The following is a 21,503-nucleotide window of genomic DNA, read 5'->3' on the forward strand; positions in this document are numbered from 1 at the left end:
TAATAGCTATTGTAATTCTCAAGATCAGTAAAAAATGTGATAAGACCATCTTTCTCCTTATAAGTTAATTGTGCTTCATCATTGTAGTAGTAGGTTCCGTCTACCATCTTCCGTACATTTTTTGAAGAATGAAAATAAGCTGTCAAATATTTTGAAATAAACAATATAAATTACTTAGTAAATATGTTTAAGAAACTCACACAACGGTAGAACTGGAAGCGTGTCAACAAGGACCCAAATGGTCATATCATTTTCGTCGATGTCAGGATCACCAAGATCGAAGGTGAGAAGCATACCCTCATGAAAATCATACGCCTTGGAAAGGGCTGCCCAATTCGGGCAACCAAAATTGGATGAGTTTACAGAATTGTATAGTTTTACAGCAAAATCATAATCATGATGGGTCCTTAGTTGAATTATCTTTGTCTCCATGCTTTCATGATCTTCAAAAGCCATCTTCTCCAAGACATAGCGTCTTGCATGGCATAGGATAAGCTAGTCGAATTGTAAAAGACGAAAATTACGCGTTGAAGAAGCAGAGAAGTCGTGCAAAAATAACAAAAAAGCACTTGTCATCGTTGCGTACCGTATCAACATCGAAGGTCTCTTGGATCTTGATGCTGAAGCGCCAACCTTCTACCAGGTGAGGCCTGTCGCACAGACCGCGCTCATCTTCGTAGTAATCGCACATAGCGAATTCCCTTTCATCGTCAGACATTTCCTAATAGGTAATTAATAATCCATCATTAATACATATGTAGTAGTTTATAGCACAAACCGCGCTCATCTTTTGCATTCAATAAGCAAATAACTAATAGGTAATTAATAATCCATCATCAAATACATATATAGTAGTTTGTAGCAAAGATCATCATATAATATCAGTAATACATCTCGAATAATAGCTCCTCTAGGTTTAGTGGGCCGCGGTGGACACCCAAAGAGAAGGAACCATCACCGGATCATAGCTCCAGTGAGATCCCCAAAGAATCTGCCAGGTATTGGAGAACCGGCCATTCGCCAATGCAACCATGTAGCGCTGGACGTGCGCATTCTCCTCCATGACACGGTGTTGTACCACCTGTGCGGGGGACTCAAGCCTCTCTACCGATGCAGGGACACGTAACCGCCACCAAAGAAGCTCCGAATCGACTACGAGCTGGCTCCTCACTAAGCTGCGCTCACCAAAAGGTAGCACAACCCAGTACCAGCCCAGCGGAGCCCAGTCCTGGACATGGCCCCTCGGCTCAAGCAGGAGTCCTCCGCCGAGTCGACGACGAGGATGCGGGATAGGCATCGTCGACGTCGAGAAAAAAATGCTTAATTATGAAAACAAAATTAATAAACTCTTAGCAAAATTTGACATGACCTTTGCTAAAAAAGGACCAATTGAGCGCCTGAAATTTTGCCAGAACGTAAATGAATCGACATTTCTGGCAAAACATAGGCCACTCGGAAAAATATGACATGTCCAAAATGTAACATGTTCAAAATATGACATGTCCACTTCAAATTTGAATATAACAGGAAAAATTGCTTTAACTAAAAAATAACAACAATTGCTTTAACTAAAAAAATACCCAGAATTCTGTTAACTACACCTAAAACAACTAAAACACCTAAAATTTTGTTAACCACACCTAAAACAACTAAACCACCTAAAATTCTGTTAACTACACCTAAAACAACTAAAACACCTAAAACTCTTTTAAATACACTTAAAACAAATTCAACATTATTCTAAGAACACCTACATTATTCTAAGAACCTGCATTTTTAACTAAAACACCTACAAATTTAACTAAAACACCTAAAAATTCAACTAAAACACCTACATTATTCTAAGAACCTACATTTTTTCAAGTAGGATTCAAAATAATTAACTACTCTATAATAACTATAACCAGGGAGGGAGTGAGGAGGAGGAAGGAGGGAGGAGTACCTCTCGGTGGAGGAGGGCCGGCGCGGGGGGGGGGGGACCGACGGGAGAGGATAGCTGGTGCGGGGGGGGGAGGGGCAGCCGGCAGGGGAGGAGGGATGGTGCAGGGGGGCGGCTGGCAGGGGAGGAGGGCTGGTGCGGGGGGGCATGGGAAGAGGGCCGGCGCGGGGGAGGGCGACCAGAGTAGGACGCGGGGGCGGCGGCCGGATCGAGGGACGACTCAGGGGTTCGATCTGGTGTGAGCGTGTGAGTGTGAGTGAGGGGAGGGGTGGTGCATGGGCCGGCCTGGGAGGAAGCAGAGAGGTGGGCTTAGCGGCAGCGCGTGGGAGAAGGCCTAGCGCTATAGCTAAAGCTGCAACGGGGGCCCGAGAGCGTGGCCCATTAGCAGTAGCACTGGCCGTGAAATCCAGCGCTACTGCTAACATGCGCTTGTAGTGCTTGTGCTGGCCGGCGCTACTGCGAAATAGCAGTAGGGAGGGGTATCTAACCAATGCTAGTGCTAAATTTCTACCTATAAGCATTTTCCTAGTAGTGCCTGCGCAGTAGGGGGGATCGCCCCACCCTCGTGGCCACCTCGAAGCTTCCTTGGCTTCAACTCCAAGTCTCCTGGATCACGTTCGTTCCAAAAATAACGCTCCCGAAGGTTTCATTCCGTTTGGACTCCGTTTGATATTCCTTTTCTTCGAAGCACTGAAATAGGCAAGAAAACAACAATATGGGCTGGGCCTCCGGTTAATAGGTTAGTCCCAAAAATAATATAAAAGTGTATAATAGAGCCCGTAAACATCCAAAACAGGTAATATAATAGCATGGAACAATAAAAAATTATAGATACGTTGGAGACGTATCAAGCATCCCCAAGCTTAATTCCTGCTCGTCCTCGAGTAGGTAAATGATAAAAATAGAATTTTTGATGTGGAATACTCGTAGGAACTGTTGTATACTCATAGATTCATCAAAATAAGCAAACAACAGATAGAAAACATAATCTGTCAAAAAAAGAACAGTCTGTATTAATCTGTATCATTCGAATACTTCTGGAACTCAAAAAATTCTGAAATAACTTGGTGGACCTGAGGAATTTGTCTATTAATCATCTGCAAAAGTAATCAACCTAAAAGCACTCTCCAGTAAAAACTGGCAGGTAATCTCGTGAGCGCTAAAGTTTTTTGTTTTTTTACAGCAAGATCATAAAGACTTCACCCAAGTCTTCCCAGAGGTTCTACTTGGCACAAACACTAATTAAAACATAAAACCACATCTAACCAGAGGCTAGATGAATTATTTATTACTAAACAGCAAGAAAAATCAAGGAACAAAAATAAGTTGGGTTGCCTCCCAACAAGCGCTAACGTTTAATGCCACTATCTAGGCATGATGATTTCAATGATGCTCACATAAAAGATAAGAATTGAAACATAAAGAGAGCATCATGAAGAATATGACTAGCACATTTATGTCTAACCCACTTACTATGCATAGGGATTTTGTGAACAAACAACTCATGGGAACAATAATCAACTAGCATAGGAAGGCAAAACAAGCATAACTTCAAAATTTTAAGCACATAGAGAGGAAACTTGATATTATTGCAATTCCTACAAGCATATATTCCACTCTCATAATAATTTTCAGTAGCATCATGAATGAATTCAAAAATATAACCAGCACATAAAGCATTCTTTCCATGATCTACAAGCATAGAAATTTTACTACTCTCCACATAAGCAAATTTATTCTCATCAATAGTAGTGGGAGCAAACTCAACAAAATAATTATCATGTAAGGCATAATCCAATTGAAAACTAAAATCATGATGACAAGTTTCATGGTTATTATTATTCTTAATAGCATACAAGTCATCACAATAATCATCATAGATAGCAACTTTGTTCTCATAATCAATTGGAACCTCTTCCGAAATAGTGGATTCATCACTAAATAAAGTCATGACCTCTCCAAATCCAGTTTCATAATTATCACAATAATATTCAACATCCTCCAAAATAGTGGGATCATTACTTCCTAAAGTTGACACTCTTCCAAATCTCACTTTCATCAATATAATCATCATAAATAGGAGGCATCCTTTCATCATAATAAATATTCTCATCAAAACTTGGGGGACTAAACATATCATCTTCATCAAAAATAGCTTCCCCAAGCTTGTGGCTTTGCATATCATTAGCATCATGGATATTCAAGGAATTCATACTAACAACATTGCAATAATGCTCATCATACAAAGGTCTAGTACCAAACATTTTAATGCATTCTTCTTCTAGCACTTGAGCACAATTTTCCTTTCCATCACACTCACGAAAGATATTAAAAAGATAAAGCGTATGAGACAAACTCAATTCCAATTTTTTGTAGTTTTCTTTTATAGACTAAACTAGTGATAAAACAAGAAACAAAAAGATTCGATTGCAAGATCTACAGATATACCTTCAAGCACTCACCTCCCCGGCAACGGTGCCAGAAAAGAACTTGATGTCTGCTACACAACCTTCTTCTTGTAGACGTTGTTGGGCCTCCAAGTGCAGAGGTTTGTAGGACAGTAGCAAATTTCTCTCAAGTGGATGAGATAAGGTTTATCAATCCGTGGGAGGCATAGGATGAAGATGGTCTCTCTCAAACAACCCTGCAACCAAATAACAAAGAGTCTCTTGTGTCCCCAACACACCCAATACAATGGTAAATTGTATAGGTGCGCTAGTTCGGCGAAGAGATGGTGATACAATAGCAATATGGATTGTAGATAAAGGTATTTGTAATCTGAAATTATAAAAACAGCAAGGTAGCAAGCGATAAAAGTGAGCGTAAACGGTATTGCAATGGTAGTAAACAAGGCCTAAGGTTCATACTTTCACTAGTGCAAGTTCTCTAAAAAATAACAACATAATTGGATCACATAACTATCCCTCAACATGCAACAAAGAGTCACTCCAAAGACACTAATAGCGGAGAGCAAACAAAGAGATTATGGTAGGGTACGAAACCACCTCAAAGTTATCCTTTATGTTCTATCTATTCAAGAGTCCGTAGTAAAATAACATGAAGCTATTCTTTCCGTTCAATCTATCATAGAGTTCATACTAGAATAACACCTTAAGACACAAATCAACCAAAACCCTAATGTCACCTAGATACTCCATTGTCACCTCAAGTATCCATGGGCATGATTATACGATATGCATCACACAATCTCGGATTCGTCTATTCAACCAACACAAAGTACTTCAAAGAGTGCCCCAAAGTTTCTACCAGAGAGTCAAGACGAAAACGTGTGCCAACCCCCATGCATAGGTTCATGGGTGGAACCCGCAAGTTGATCACCAAAACATACATTAAGTGGATCACATGATATCCCGTTGTCACCACAGATAAGCACGACAAGACATACATCAAGTGTTCTCAAATCCTTAAAGACTCAATCCGACAAGATAACTTCAAAAGGAAAACTCAATCCATTATAAGCAAGTAGAGGGGGAGAAACAGCATAAGATCCAACTATAATAGCAAAGCTCACGATACATCAAGATCGTGCCATAGAGGGAACTCGAGAGAGAGAGAGAGAGAGAGAGAGAGAGAGAGAGAGAGATCAAACACATAGCTACTGGTACATTCCCTCAGCCCCGAGGGTGAACTACTCCCTCCTGGTCATGGAGAGAGCCGGGATGTTGAAGATGGCCACCGGTGATGGGTTCCCCCTCCGGAAGGGTGCCGGAAAGGGCTCCCGAGAGGTTTTGGTGGCTACAGAGGCTTGTGGTGGCGGAACTCCCGATCTATCTTCGTCCTCGATGTTTTTAGGGCATATGGACTTATATAGGTGAAAGAAGTCGGTCGGGGGATGCTCGAGGGGCCCACGAGACAGGGGGGTGCACCCAGTACGGGGGGCACCCTCGTGGCCACCTTGAAGCTTCCTTGGCTTCAATTCCAAGTCTCCTGGATCACGTTCGTTCCAAAAATAACGCTCCCGAAGGTTTCATTCTGTTTGGTCTCCGGTTTATATTCATTTTCTTCGAAACACTGAAATAGGCAAGAAAACAGCAATATGGGCTGGGCCTCCAGTTAATAGGTTAGTCCTAAAAATAATAAAAAAGTGTATAATAAAGCCCGTAAATATCCAAAACAGGTAATATAATAGCATGGAACAATCCAAAATTATAGATACGTTGGAGACGTATCACCAAGCCCTAAACTCTCTCGGGAGGGCTGATCTGGAGTCCATTCGGAGCTCCGGAGAGGGGAATCCGTCGCCGTCGTCATCATCAACCATCCTCCATCACTAATTTCATGATGCTCACCGCTGTGTGTGAGTAATTCCATCATAGGCTTGCTGGACTGTGATGGGTTGGATGAGATTTACCATGTAATCAAGTTAGTTTTGTTAGGGTTTGATCCCTAGTATCCACTATGTTCTGAGATTGATGTTGCTATGACTTTGCTATGCCTAATGCTTGTCACTAGGGCCCGATTGCCATGATTTCAGATCTGAACCTATTATGTTTTCATGAATATATATGAGTTCTTGATCCTATCTTGCAATTCTATAGTCAGCTATTATGTGTTATGATCCGATAAGCCCGAAGTGACAATAATCGGGATACTTACCGGTGATGACCGTAGTTTGAGGAGTTCATGTATTCACCAAGTCTTAATGCTTTGGTCCAGTACTCTATTAAAAGGAGGCCTTAATATTCCTTAGTTTCCAATAGGACCCCGCTGCCATGGGAGGGTACGACGAAAGATGTCATGCAAGTTCTTTTCCATAAGCACGTATGACTATATTCGGAATACATGCCTACATTACATTGATGAGCTGGAGATAGTTCTGTGTCACCCTATGTTATAACAATTACTTGAAGAATCGCATCCGACATAATTATCCATCACTGATCCAATGCCTACGAGCGTTTTCACATATTGATCTTTGCTTAGTTACTTTATCGCTGCCACTGTTACAATTACTACAAAACTACTACTGTTACTTTTGCTACTGTTACCGTTAATTCCATACTACTTTGCTACTAAATACTTTGCTGCAGATACTAAGTTATCCAGGTGTGGTTGAATTGACAACTCAACTGCTAATACTTTAGAATATTCTTTGGCTCCCCTTGTGTCGAATCAATAAATTTGGGTTGAATACTCTACCCTCGAAAACTATTGCGATCCCCTATACTTGTGGGTCATCAAGACTATTTTCTGGCGCCATTGCCGGGGATCATAGCTCTATTCTTTGAGTCACTTGGGATTTATATTTGCTGATGACTATGAGGAACTTGAAAGACGAAAGAACTAACATTTTTTTTGTCAACTACGAGGGGAGGTAAGGAACTGCCATCTAGCTCTGCACTTAAATTCTCCTTCTAATTTGAGTAAGCTTGCGACGCCTAAACCTTCTTCTGCTATTAATTCTAATATGTCGCATGTTATTGATGATGCCACTTCTGCTATGCATGATATTTATGATGAAACTACTTCTATGCTTGATACTACTGTGCGATTAGGTGAATTTCTTGATGAACAACTTGCTAGGGCTAGAGAGAATGAAATTATTGAAACTGATAATATTGATGAAAGTGATGATGAAGATTCTCCCCCTAAATATGAATGTTGTGCCTGAGGGTTATGTTATGGATGAAGAAACTGCTAGAGATTTTCTTGCTTGCAATGATAGATCTGATCTTAAGAAGTTACTATCTAAGCTTAAATAAAAGTCTCTGAATGCTAGAATGAAATATGACCCTGCTTTTGCTACTTCACCTATCTGTGTTACTGATAAGGATTATGATTTTTCTGTCGATCCTGTGATAATTACTTTGGTGGAATTTGATCCTTTTTATGGATATGAATCTGAAACTGTTGTGGCACATGTTACTAAATTGAATGATATAGCCACCCTATTCACTAATGATGAGAAAACTCATTACTACTATATTCTTAAGCTATTTCCATTCTCATTGAAGGTTGATGCTAAAACATGGTTCAATTCTCTTGATCCTGGTTGTGTGCGTAGTCCCCAGGATATGATTTATTACTTCTCTACTAAATATTTCCCCGCTCATAAGAAACAAGCTGCTTTAAGGGAAATATATAATTTTGTGCAAATTGAAGAAGAGAGTCTCCCACAAGCTTGGGGGAGGCTTCTCCGATTACTTAATGCTTTGCTTAATCATCGTCGCAAGAAAAATGAAATACTTGATATCTTTTATAATGGACTAACCGATGCTTCCAAAGACCATCTGGATAGTTGTGCCGGTTGAGTTTTCAGGGAAAGAACACTTGATCAAGCTGAATTGCTATTGAATAATATGTTGACTAATGAAAACAATTGGACACTTCCTAAGCCAACTCCGAAGAAAAGGGGTGTTCTATTTCTCAGTCCTGAAGATATGCAAGAGGCAAAGAAATCTATGAAAGAAAAAGGTATTAAAGCTGAAGATGTTAAGAATTTACCTCCTGTTGAAGAAATACATGGCCTTAATATACCACCTATTGAAGAAATACATGGTCTTGATAATCCGACACAGGTAGTGAAGGTAAATTCTCTCTATAGACATGATAAAGTTGAAATACCGTCTACTAAATTTGCTAGATAATGCTTGGATGAGTTTGATGACTTTATGGCTAAACAAGAAAACTTCAATGCTTATGTTGGTAGACAATTGAAAAATAATGGTTATATGATTGGACACTTGAGTTATTATATATCTAGAGTTAAGGGTGAACTTAAACTCATTAGTAAACATGCTTCTATGGTTACCACTCAAGTAGAACAAGTGCTTAAAGTTAATGCTGTTAGAGTTATGACTAGAGGTGGTAGAATGACTCAGGAATCTTTGTATCCTGAGGGCCATCCTAAGAGAATTGAGCAAGATTCTTAGGGAAATAATGCTGATGCACCTAGTCCTGCTAAAAAGAAGACGAAGAAAAATGATAGGACTTTGCATGCTTCTATTGAACCTGTTGTAGACACACCTGAGAATCCTAATGATATTTATATCTCTGATGCTGAAACACAATCTGATGATGAACATGAATCTAGTGATAATATTAATGATGATGTTCATGTTGATGCTCAACCTAGCAATAACAATGATGTAGAGATTGAACCTGCTGTTGACCTTGATAACCCACAATCGAAGAATCAACGTTATGATAAGAGAGACTTCATTGCTAGAAATCATGGTAAAATAAAGAGAACCATGGGTTCAGAAACCCATGCCTTTTCCTCCTAAACCATCCAAGAAAAAGGATGATGAGGATTTTGAGTGCTTTGCTGAAATGATTAGACCTATCTTTTTGGGTATGCGTTTGACTGATATGCTTAAAATGAATCCTTATGCTAAGTACATGAAAGATATTGTTACAAATAAAAGAAAGATACCGGAAGCTTAAATTTCCACCATGCTTGCTAACTATACCTTTAAGGGTGGAGTACCAAAGAAACTAGGAGATCCAGTAGTACCAACTATACCATGCTCAATTAAAAGAAACTATGTTAAAACTGCTTTATGTGATCTTGGAGCCGGTGTTAGTGTTATGCCTCTCTCTTTATATCGTAGAATTGAATTGAACAAGTTGACACCTACTGAAATATCTATGCAAATGGCCGATAAATCAACCGCTACACCTGTCGGTATTTGTGAGGATGTGCCTGTTGTGGTTGCAAACGTTACTATCTTAACGGACTTTGTTATTCCTGATATTCCTGAGGACGATAGTATGTCGATTATCTTTGGTAGACCCATTTTGAATACTGCAGGGTCTGTTATTGATTGCAACAAAGGCAATGTCACTTTTCATGTTAATGGTAATGAGCATACGGTACATTTCCGAGGAAACAACCTCAAGTTCACAATATCAATTCTATTGGAAGAATTCCATCATTATTATTGGAGGTTTTCAATTTCCTCTTCCTACTGTCAAGAAGAAATATGATATTCTTATAGTTGGGGATGTACATATCCCCGTTGAGGTAACCTAGTGTTATTCAAAAATTCTCCGATTTCATGCTATTCGGAATCAGTTTGTTAACAAGACTTGATCAACCTTATTAGGAGATTCCTTTTGATGAGCATGAGATGGATGAAGTTAGAAAGCACAGCTCTCTGTACCCTCCTTTTTACTTTCTGCTATTTCAAATAAATAAAGAAAAAATAGTATTTTTTGTCTATTTTCTGATTTATCCATGCAATAAAAAGTACCCCAAAATAAAAGTTCTCCAAATGCCCTGAAAATGAAATATGATTTTTTCTAGAATATTTAAGAATATTTGGCACAGAGAACATAGCAGGGGGCAATCACCTGGCCACGAGGGTCCAGGGCATGCCCACCCCCCTAGGGCGCGCCCACTGCCTCGTGGACCCCTGGTGGCCCCCCTCCACTCATTCCTGCACCCACACACTTCTTCCTCCCAAAAAAATCACCAACCAGCTCAAGCACGAGTTCTAGATCATCTTGCTGCCATTTTTGATCTCCTTGCTCAAAGCTCCATTCATGAAACTGCTTTGGGGGATTGTTCTTTAGTATGTGACTCCTCCAATGGTCCAATCAGTTTTTGTTCTAGTGCTTTATTGATTGCAAATTTTTGCTGCTGAGGTGACCCTGTTCTTGAGCTTGCATGTCAAATTTATTTGGTCCCAAGTAGTTCTAATGCATGATATAGTCTCTAGGCACTTGTGGGAGTAGTTGCTATCAATTCTGTTGAGTTTGGTTCACTTTTATTTTGAGTTACTAAAAATTTCTAATGATGGTCCCAAGTAGTTCTAATGATGAAGAGATTTTTGGGGGGCTCTTCGAGCCGAACCTTGAAGGATAAGCGGAGCGAAGAGAACGAAAAGCCCAAATTTGATCTCCCTCGCATGGCAGAGGTTCGGCCGTGTGAATGGCCTTGTGATGAGTTCTTGAGAGCAGCAGGGATTCACTACTAGGGAAAAGCTTATACACAGACGCTTACTAGTAGCGAGGGTTAAAAACCCTCGCTATTGCTACTTACTAGTAGCGCAGGTTTTTAAACCTCGCTACTACTAAGTTGATAGCAGTAGATCTGGAGGCAAAAAAATTCAAAAAAATCATTTTTTATTTTTTTTTAAATCTGGTCAAACTATGGTCAAACTAATTATTCAAGAATATTAGTGTTACTAAATAGTTATTTCAGTTCTTTTGAATTTTGATCAAATCTGGTCAAACTATGGTCAAACAATGGTCAAACTAATTATTCAGGAAATATTAGTGTTACTAAATATTAGTGTTATTTTTTAGAACAATAGTTTCAAACTCAAACAGTGAAATGTGTGACTTCATGCTCAAGCTAAATTCCTGAGGTTAATAGGATTGACATCTTACTATTGTCGGGAAAAGAACAAGTGCAGACCTGGAAACGAGGGAAAATAGAACCTGGAACTTAAGCGTGCTCAGCCTGGAGTAGTGAGAGGATGGGTGACCGTCCGGGAAGTTAGATGATTTCGAATGATGAGGGGTGATTAGAGATTAGAGATTAAATTGAGCAGCGATGAGGGGTGATTAGAGATTGGAGGTTAAAATAATTCAGAAATTTGAAAATTAGGAAAAAATCGATTTTTTTTGAAAAAATTCAAAAAAAATTCAGAGATTAGAGATTAGTAGTAGCATGGGTGGCACCTGCGCTACTGCTATACATTAGATGTAGCACCTTATTAGTAGCGTCGACCCCGCACTACTAATAGGCCCAAAACCCGCGCTGCTGCTAGGCTTTTCCCTAGTAGGATTTTTATTATTTGGCTGAGAATGCAGGCCTCACCGACGTCCTCCATGACCAACTCGATCAGTATCTCCTACTCACTAATACTTTCGTGCAAATTTTTTACTTTCATGCTAAGAAATCACCACCTTCAGTGGAGTTTCATTTATATGATGAGGTTAGGGAGATGTCACTATTTGATTTTTGTGGGGTTTGCAAGATACCCTTTGAGGGCAGCATAGAGGAACCACATCGTAGTGATTTGGATGGATTTATTGATATGATTGTTGTAGGGGAAACGAGAAAGGTTTTCGATGCAAGAATTACTAGCATACATTTTCCTGTTCTGCGTTACTTTGCAATATTTGCTAGTAGATGCTTCATTGGTCATGGGAACCGTGGAAACCTTAGTGCCCCTGATATTGTTATTTTTGCCATGCTTTGTTTCGTGATAACACTATTAGTTTAGGTGCTATTATTGCTAAACGATTAAGCCTGAACAAAGGGTCCTATCTTTGGAGGCATCTTTTCTTCACGCCTTGCTAAACACTTTAGGATACCTATTAGGCATTATGAGAAAGAGGAAAAGTTGATGCCCCCTATTTTTCTAGATTATAAGAGTATGGTAGAACATGAATTTATTGTTAAAAATAATGAGATGATGCTTAAGTAAAATTTGAGATTTAATAAAACTAACAGTGAGACTATTATCTTGCATGCACCCTCTTTGTATGACTTATCTTCAGGCACGTACCTCATCTTGACGGAGGCCGTTCACGCATACCGGAGCCAGACTCCAGCTCAAGAGCCTGAGCCGGAACCACCACTTGACCCTTATAGACAGTCCTTTTACCAGTGGGATCCGGAGGAGATCGCCAAGCAGTGGTACTCAGATGACACTCCTCAGTACACCGGAGATGGTAGATCTAATGCATGGGCATAAACCAACTTAGGCCAAAAGCCTAAGCTTGGGGGAGTACGTATTTCCCACTGACATTACATTCATGTTCACACACTCATTCTAGTTGTCGGTGTTCATACTTTTTCATTGTACTATCCATGCTAGTTTATTTTCCTTTTCTTGCTTTCTTCTTGTGTGTTTGAATAACCTTAAGAAAAACCAAAAAAATATATTAGTTATAGCTTTTAGCTAGTTTACTTTCCATGCTTGTAGTAGTAGTAATTAAGACAAAACTCAAAAAGATTTCTCGTTCTTCTTTTGCTTGTTGGGAGCTTTCCCGTGTAAATAGTTTTATTTCAATTTCTTTTCTTTGGGGGTCGAAAGGAGAAGACCATGATGAAAATGTTGAGTGGCTCTTTTATGCATTATTGATTGATTTAACCAAGAGCCCATATTACCTTGTCTTCTCCCTTGAATTGAATGCTTGTAGATTCTAGCTTAGTCCAATGCATGTGCACTATTATTATTATCCACACCGTTCGGTCGTGCGAGTGAAAGGCAATAATGACGATATATGATGGATGATACGTCTCTAACGTATCTATAATTTTTTATTGTTTCATGCTATTATATTACCTGTTTTCGATGTTTATGGGCTTTACTCTACAATTTTATATCATTTTTGGGACTAACCTATTAACCAGAGGCCCAGCCCATATTGTTGTTTTCTTGCCTACTTCAGTGTTTCGAAGAAAAGGAATATCAATCGGAGTCCAAACGGAATGAAACCATCAGGAAAGTTACTTTTGGAACGGAAGCAATGCAGGGGACTTGGAGTGCACGTAAGGGAAGCAACAAGGAAGCCACGAGGCAGGGGCGCTCCCACCCCCTCTGGGCGCTCCCTCCACCCTCGAGGGCCCCTTGTGGCTCCCCTGACCGACTTCTTTCGCCTATATATCTCCATATACCCTAAAAACATCGAAGAATAGGATAGATCGGGAGTCCCGCCGCCGCAAGCCTCTGTAGCCACCAAAAAACAATCGGGAATCTGTTCTGGCACACTGCCGGAGGGGGGATCCCTCACCAGTGGCCATCTTCATCATCTCGGCACTCTCCATGACGAGGAGGGAGTAGTTCACCCTCGGGGCTGAGGGTATGTACCAGTAGCTATGTGTTTGATCTCTCTCTCTCTCTCGTGTTCTTGAGGTGATACGATCTTGATGTATCGCGAACTTTGCTACTATAGTTGGATCTTATGATGTTTCTCCCCCTCTACTCTCTTGTAATGGATTGAGTTTTCCCTTTGAAGTTATCTTATTGGATTGAGTCTTTAAGGATTTGAGAACACTTGATGTATATCTTGTCGTGCTTATCTGTGGTGACAATGGGATATTCATGTGATCTACTTGATGTATGTTTTGATGATCAACTTGCGGGTTCCGTGACCTTGGGAATCTATGCATAGGGGTTGGCACACGTTTTTGTCTTGACTCCCCGGTAGAAACTTTGGGGCACTCTTGGAAGTACTATCTGTTGGTTGAATAGATGAATCTGAGATTGTGTGATGCATATCATATAATCATTCCCACGGATACTTGAGGTGACAATGGAGTATCTAGGTGACATTAGGGTTTTGGTTGATTTGTGTCTTATGGTGTTATTCTAGTATGAACTCTATGATAGATCGAACAGAAAGAATATCTTCATGTTGTTTTACTATGGACTCTTGAATAGATAGATCAAAAAGGATAACTTTGAGGTGGTTTCGTACCCTACGATAATCACTTTGTTTGTTCTCCTCTATTAGTGACTTTGGAGTGCCTATTTGTTGCATGTTGAGGGATGGTTATATGATCTAATTATGTTATTATTGTTGAGAGAACTTGCACTAGTGAAAGTATGAACCTTAGGCCTTGTTTCCTACCATTGCAATACCGTTTACGCTCACTTTTATCGCTTGCTACCTTGCTGTTTTTATAATTTCAGATTACAAATACCTTTATCTACCATCCATATTGCACTTGTATCACCATCTCTTCGCCAGACTAGTGCACCTATACAATTTACCATTGTATTGGGTGTGTTGGGGACACAAGAGACTCTTGGTTATTTGGTTGCAGGGTTGTTTAAGAGAGATCATCTTCATCCTATGCCTCCCACAGATTGATAAACCTAAGTCATCCACTTGAGGGAAATTTTCTATTGTCCTACAAACCTCTGCACTTGGAGGCCCAACAACGTCTACAAGAAGAAGGTTGTGTAGTAGACATCAAGCTCTTTTCTGCCGCTGTTGCCGGGGAGGTGAGTACTTGAAGGTATATCTTTAGATCTTACAATCGAATCTTTTTGTTTCTTGTTTTATCACTAGTTTAGTCTATAAAAGAAAACTACAAAAAATGGAATTGAGTTTGTCTCATATGCTTCATCTTTTTAATATCTTTCATGAGAATGATGGAAAGGAAAATTGTGCTCAAGTGCTAGACGAAGAAATCTATAAAATGTTTGGCACTAAATATGTGAATGATGAGCATGATTGCAATGTTGTTAGTATGAATTCTTTGAATACCCATGATGCTAATGAGTATGCAAAACCACAAGCTTGGGGATGCTATGTTTGATGAAGATGATATGTTTAGTCCCCCGAGCTTTGATGAGAATATTTATTATGATGAAAGCATGCCTCCTATTTATGATGATTATATTGATGAAAGTGGGTTTGGAATAGTGTCAACTTTAGGTAGTATTCAGAAGAGGTTCCAATTGATTATGAGAACAACGTTGCTATCTATGATGATTATTGTGATTACTTGTATGCTATTAAGAATAATGATAACCATGAAACTTGTCATCATAATTTTAGTTTTCAATTGGATTATGCCTCACATGATAATTATTTTGTTGAGTTTGCTCCCACTACTATTCATGAGAAGAAATTTGCTTATGTGGAGAGTAGTAAAATTTCTATGCAAGTAGATCATGAAGAGAATGCTTTAGGTGCTGGTTATATGGTTGAATTAATTTATGATTCTACTGAAAATTATTATGAGGGAGGAACACATGCTTGTAGGAATTGCAATAATATCACGTTTCCTCTCTATGTGTTGAAAATATTGAAGATTTGCTTATTTTACATTCCTATGCTAGTTGATTATTGTTCCCATAAGTTGTTTGCTCACAAAATCCCTATTCATAGGAAGTAGATTATACTTAAATGTTCTAGTCATATTGTTCATTATGCTCTCTTTATGTTTCAATTCTTATCTTTTATGTGAGCATCATTGAAATCATCATGCCTAGCTAGGGGCATTAAACGATAACGCTTGTTGGGAGGCAACCCAATTTTATTTTTGTCGTTTGCTTTTGCTCCTGTTTAGTAATAAATAATTCATCTAGACTCTTATTATATGTGGTTTCATGTTTTAATAGTGTTCGTGCCAAGTAGAACATGTGGAAAGACTTGGGTGAATTCTATATGATCTTGCTGTAAAAAACAGAAACTTTAGCACTCACGAGACTAGCTGCCATTTTTTACTGGAGAGTGCTTTTAGGTTGGTTATTTGAAAATATGATTAATATACAAATTCCTCAGGTCCACCAATTTATTTCAGAATTTTTGGGGTTCCATAAGTATACGTTTGATACAGATTGCTACAGACTATTCTGTTTTTGACAGATTCTGTTTTCTATGTGTTGTTTGCTTACTTTGATGAATCTATGAGTAGTATTGGAGGCTATGAACCATAGATAATTTGTAATACAGTAGGAATTACATCAATATGAATTTAGAATGAGTTCACAATAGTACCTAAGTGGTGATTTATTTTCTTATACTAACGGAGCTTACAAGTTTTGTGTTGAGTTTTCTGTTGTGAAGTTTTCAAGTTTTGGGTAAAGATTCGATGGACTATGGAATAAGGAGTGGAAAGAGCCTAAGCTTGGGGATTACCAAGGCACCCCAAGGTAATATTCAAGGACAACAAAGAGCCTAAGCTTGGGGATGCACTGGAAGGCATCCCCTCTTTCGTCTTCGTTCATCGGTAACTTTACTTGGAGCTATATTTTTATTCACCACATGATATGTGTTTCGCTTGGAGCGTAATTTTAGTAATTTGTTACAGTAGAAAATGATAAGGTTTTTTGCATTGTTTTATACTAACTTACCTCACGAGTTCTTGTTGAGTTTTGTGTGGATAAAGTTTTTGAGATTTAGGGAAACCGTGATATCAGAGGAATTAAGGAGACACAAAAGATCAATCTTGTGGATGCCCAAGGCATCCCAAGACAATATTTCAAGAAGTCTCAAGCATCCAAGCTTGGGGATGCCCCGGTAGGCATCCCACCTTTCTTGTTCAACAATTATCAGTTAGTATCGGTTGAGCCTAAGTTTTTGCTTCTTCACATGAGTTGTGCTATACTTGCAATGTTATTTTATTTTGCTTTGCTTACTGTTTGAATAAAATACCAAGATCTGGAATTCTTAAATGTTAGAGAGTCTTCACATAGCTACATAATTATTTAACTACTCATTGATCTTCACTTATATCTTTTTGGAAGTAGTTTGTCATTTGCTCTAGTACTTCACTTATATCTTTTAGAGCACGGCGGTGGCTTAATTTTGTAGAAATTGTCGATCTCTCATGCTTCACTTATATTATTTTGAGATTCTCTTAGAACATCATGGTATTTGCTATGGTTATAAAATTGGTCATAGAATGATGGTTATCCAAGTTGGGTATAATAAAAACTATCATAGAAAGTGAATTGGATGCTATGATCAATTTGATACTTGATAATTGTTTTGCAGATATAGAGGTGGTGAGATTAGAGTCATACTAGATGGGTAATTGTGAATTTAAAGAATACTTGTGTTGAAGTTTGCAAGTCCCGTAGCATGCACGTATGGTAAAAGTCATGGGGTGCTCTTTTGATTGCCTTCCCTTGTGTGGAGGTCGGGGGCGCGCAATGGTTAACTCCTACCAACCTCCCCCCTAGGAGCATGCCCGTAGTGCTTGGTTTTTGATGACTTGTAGATTTTTGCAGTAAGTATATGAGTTCTTTATGAATAATGTTGAGTCCATGGATTATACGCACTCTCACCTTCCATCATTGCTAGCCTCTTCGGTACCGTGCATTGCCCTTTCTCACCTTGAGAGTTGTTGCAAACTTTGGCGGTGCATCCAAAACCCATGATAAGATACGCTCTATCACACATAAACCTCCTTATATCTTCCTCAAAACAGCCATCATACGTACCTATTATGGCATTTCCATAGCCATTCCGAGATATATTGCCATGCAACTTTCCACCGTTTCGTTGATCATGACACGCATCATCATTGTCTAGTTGACATCGTATTTGTCGCAAAGCCACCATGCATAATTTTTCATACATGTCACTATTGATTCATTGCCCATCCCGGTACACCGCCAGAGGCATTCATATAGAGTCATATCTTGTTCTACTTTCGAGTTGTAATTCATGAGTTGTAAATAAATAGAAGTGTGATGATCATCATTATTAGAGCATTATCCCTTAAAAAAGGCCAAAAATAAAAAAAAGGCCAAAGAAAAAAAGAAAAAAAAGGAAAGGCCCAAAAAAATATGTTAAAAAAGGGGGACAATGTTACTATCTTATTTTTCCACACTTGTGCTTCAAAGTATCACCATGTTCTTCATATAAAGAGTCTCATTTGTTGTCTCTTTCATATACTAGTGGGAATGTTTCATTATAGAACTTGGCTTGTATATTCCAACGATGGGCTTCCTCAAAATTCCCTAGGTATTCATGATCAAGCAAGTTGGATGCACCACTTAGTTTTTTTTGTTGAGATTTCATACATTTATGGCTCTAGTGCATCCGTTGCATGACAATCCCTACTCCTCATGTTGACATCAATTTACGGGCATCTCCATAGCTCGTTGATTAACCTCGTCAATATGAGACTTTCTCCTTTTTTGTCTTCTCCACACAACCTCCACCATGATATTCTATTCCACCCATAGTGATATATCCATGGCTCACGCTCATGTATTGCGTGAAAATTGAAAAATGTTTGAGATTGGTAAAGTATGAAACAATTGCTTGGCTGAAACAAATGATGGGAGTATTTTGTGTGATGAAAATGAAACATAGCCTAACTATATGATTTTGTAGGGATGAACTTTCTTTAGCCATGTTATTATGAGAAGAAATGATTGCTTAGTTAGTATGCTTGAAGTATTACTATTTCTTATGTCAATATGAACTTTTATTTTGAATCATTTGGATCTGAACATTCATGCCACAATAAAGAGAATTACATTAAGAATTATGCTAGGTAGCATTCCACATCAAAAATCCTGTTTTTATCATTTACCTACTCGAGGACGAGCAGGAATTAAGCTTGGGGATGCTTGATACATCTCCAACGTATCTATAATTTTTGATTGTTCCATGCTATTATATTACCTGTTTTGGATGTTTATGGGCTTTACTCTACACTTTTATATCATTTTTGGGACTAACCTATTAACCGGAGGCCCAGCCCATATTGTTGTTTTCTTGCCTATTTTAGTGTTTCGAAGAAAAGGAGTATCAAATGGAGTCCAAACGGAATGAAATCTTAGGGAAAGTTATTCTTGGAATAGAATCAATCTAGGGGACTTGGAGTGCACATAAGGGAAGCCACGAGGAAGCCACGAGGCAGGGGGGCGCGCCCTCCACCCTCCTGGTCCCCTCGTGGCTCCCCTGACCGACTTCTTTGGCCTATATATGAACATATACCCTAAAAACATTGAAGACCAAGATAGATCAGGAGTTCCGCCTCCGCAAGCCTCTATAGCCACCAAAAACCAATCGGGGCCCTGTTCCGGCACCCTGTCGGAGGGGAATACCTCACCGGTGGCCATCTTCATCATCCCGGCGCTCTCCATGACGAGGAGGGAGTAGTTCACCCTCGGGGTCTGAGGGTATGTACCAGTAGCTATGTGTTTGATCTCTCTCTCTCTATCATGTTCTTGAGGTGATACAATCTTGATGTATCACGAACTATGGTATTATAGTTGGATCTTATGATGTTTCTCCCCCTCTACTCTCTTGTAATGGATTGAGTTTTCCCTTTGAAGTTATCTTATCGGATTGAGTCTTTAAGGATTTGAGAACACTTGATGTATATCTTGCCGTGCTTATCTGTGGTGACAACGGGATATTCACGTGATCTACTTGATGTATGTTTTGGTGATCAACTTGCGGGTTCCGTGACTTTGTGAATCTATGCACACGGGTTGGCACACGTTTTCGTCTTGACTCTCCGGTAGAAACTTTGGGGCACTCTTGGAAGTACTTTGTGTTGGTTGAATAGATGAATCTAGAAATGTGTGATGCATATCATATAATCATGCCCACGGATACTTGAGGTGACAATGGAGTATCTAGGTGACATTAGGGTTTTGGTTGATTTATGTCTTGAGGTGTTATTCTAGTATGAACTCTATGATAAATCAAATGGAAAGAAGAGCTTCATGTTATTTTACTACAAACTCTTGAATAGATAGATCAAAAAGGATAACTTTGAGGTGGTTTCGTACCCTACCATAATCTCTTTGTTTGTTCTCCGCCATTAGTGACTTTGGAGTGACTCTTTGTTGCATGTTGAGGGATAGTTATATGATCTAATTATGTTATTATTGTTGAGAGAACTTGCACTAGTGAAAGTATGAACCTTAGGCCTTGTTTCCTACCTTTGCAATACTGTTTACACTCACTTTTATCGCTTGCTACCTTGCTGTTTTTATAATTTCAGATTACAAATACCTTTATCTTCCATCCATATTGCACTTGTATCACCATCTCTTCGTCGAACTAGCGCACCTATACAATTTACCATTGTATTGGGTGTGTTGGGGACACACAAGAGACTCTTTATTATTTGGTTGCAGGGTTGTTTGAGTGACACCATCTTCATCCTACGCCTCCCACGGATTAATAAACCTTAGGTCATCCACTTGAGGGAAATTTTCTACTGTCCTACAAACCTCTGCAGTTGGAGGCCCAATAACGTCTACAATAAGATGGTTGTGTAGTAGACATCAATGGACTGATTGAGATGGGAGAAGATGGTATGAACTCAACCTCTCTGGTTTTTGTAAATATGATTAGTTCATTGTTCCTGATTCAGCCTATTATGAATAAACATGTTTGCAATGACAATTAGAGACTATAGTTACCTATGTCATGCTTAATTAGCTAGGAGTTTATAATGGTTTACCTTGCGTGCCAACATGCTATTAAAATTGTTGTGATGTGGTATGATAGGGTGGTATACTCCTTTCAACGATTCGAATGACTTGACTTGGCACATGTTCACGCATGTAGTTGAAACAAAATCAACATAGCCTCCACGACATTTATGTTCATGGTGGATTATATCCTACTCATGCTTGCACTCAGTGTCTATTAATTTAAATGCATGTTCATGACTGTTGTCGCTCTCCAGTTGGTCGCTTCCCAGTCTTTTTCTAGCCTTCACTTGTACTAAGAGGGAATACTGCTTGTGCATCCACTTCCATAAACGCCAAAGTTATTCCATATGAGTCCACCATACCTTCCTATATGTGGTATCTACCTGCCGTTCCAAGTAAATATGTATGTGCCAAACTCCACACCTTCAAATGAAATTCTATTTTGTATGCTCGAACAGCTCATGTATAAACTAGGGCTATCTGTATCTTCCATGCTAGGCGGGTTATTATCAAGAGGAGTGGACTCCGCTCCTCATTCACGAGAAAATGGCTAGTCACCGGGATGCCCATTCCCATGCTCAAATCAAGTCAAAATAATTGCAAACAAAACTCCCCCAGGATTGTTGTTAGTTGGAGGCACCCGTTGTATCGGGCAAGCCATGGATTTATGATTGTAGGTGGAGGGGGAGTATAAACTTTACAATTATGTTTGG

This window comes from Triticum aestivum, chromosome 3B (assembly GCF_018294505.1).
Source record: "Triticum aestivum cultivar Chinese Spring chromosome 3B, IWGSC CS RefSeq v2.1, whole genome shotgun sequence".
In the NCBI taxonomy this organism is placed as follows: domain Eukaryota; kingdom Viridiplantae; phylum Streptophyta; class Magnoliopsida; order Poales; family Poaceae; genus Triticum; species Triticum aestivum.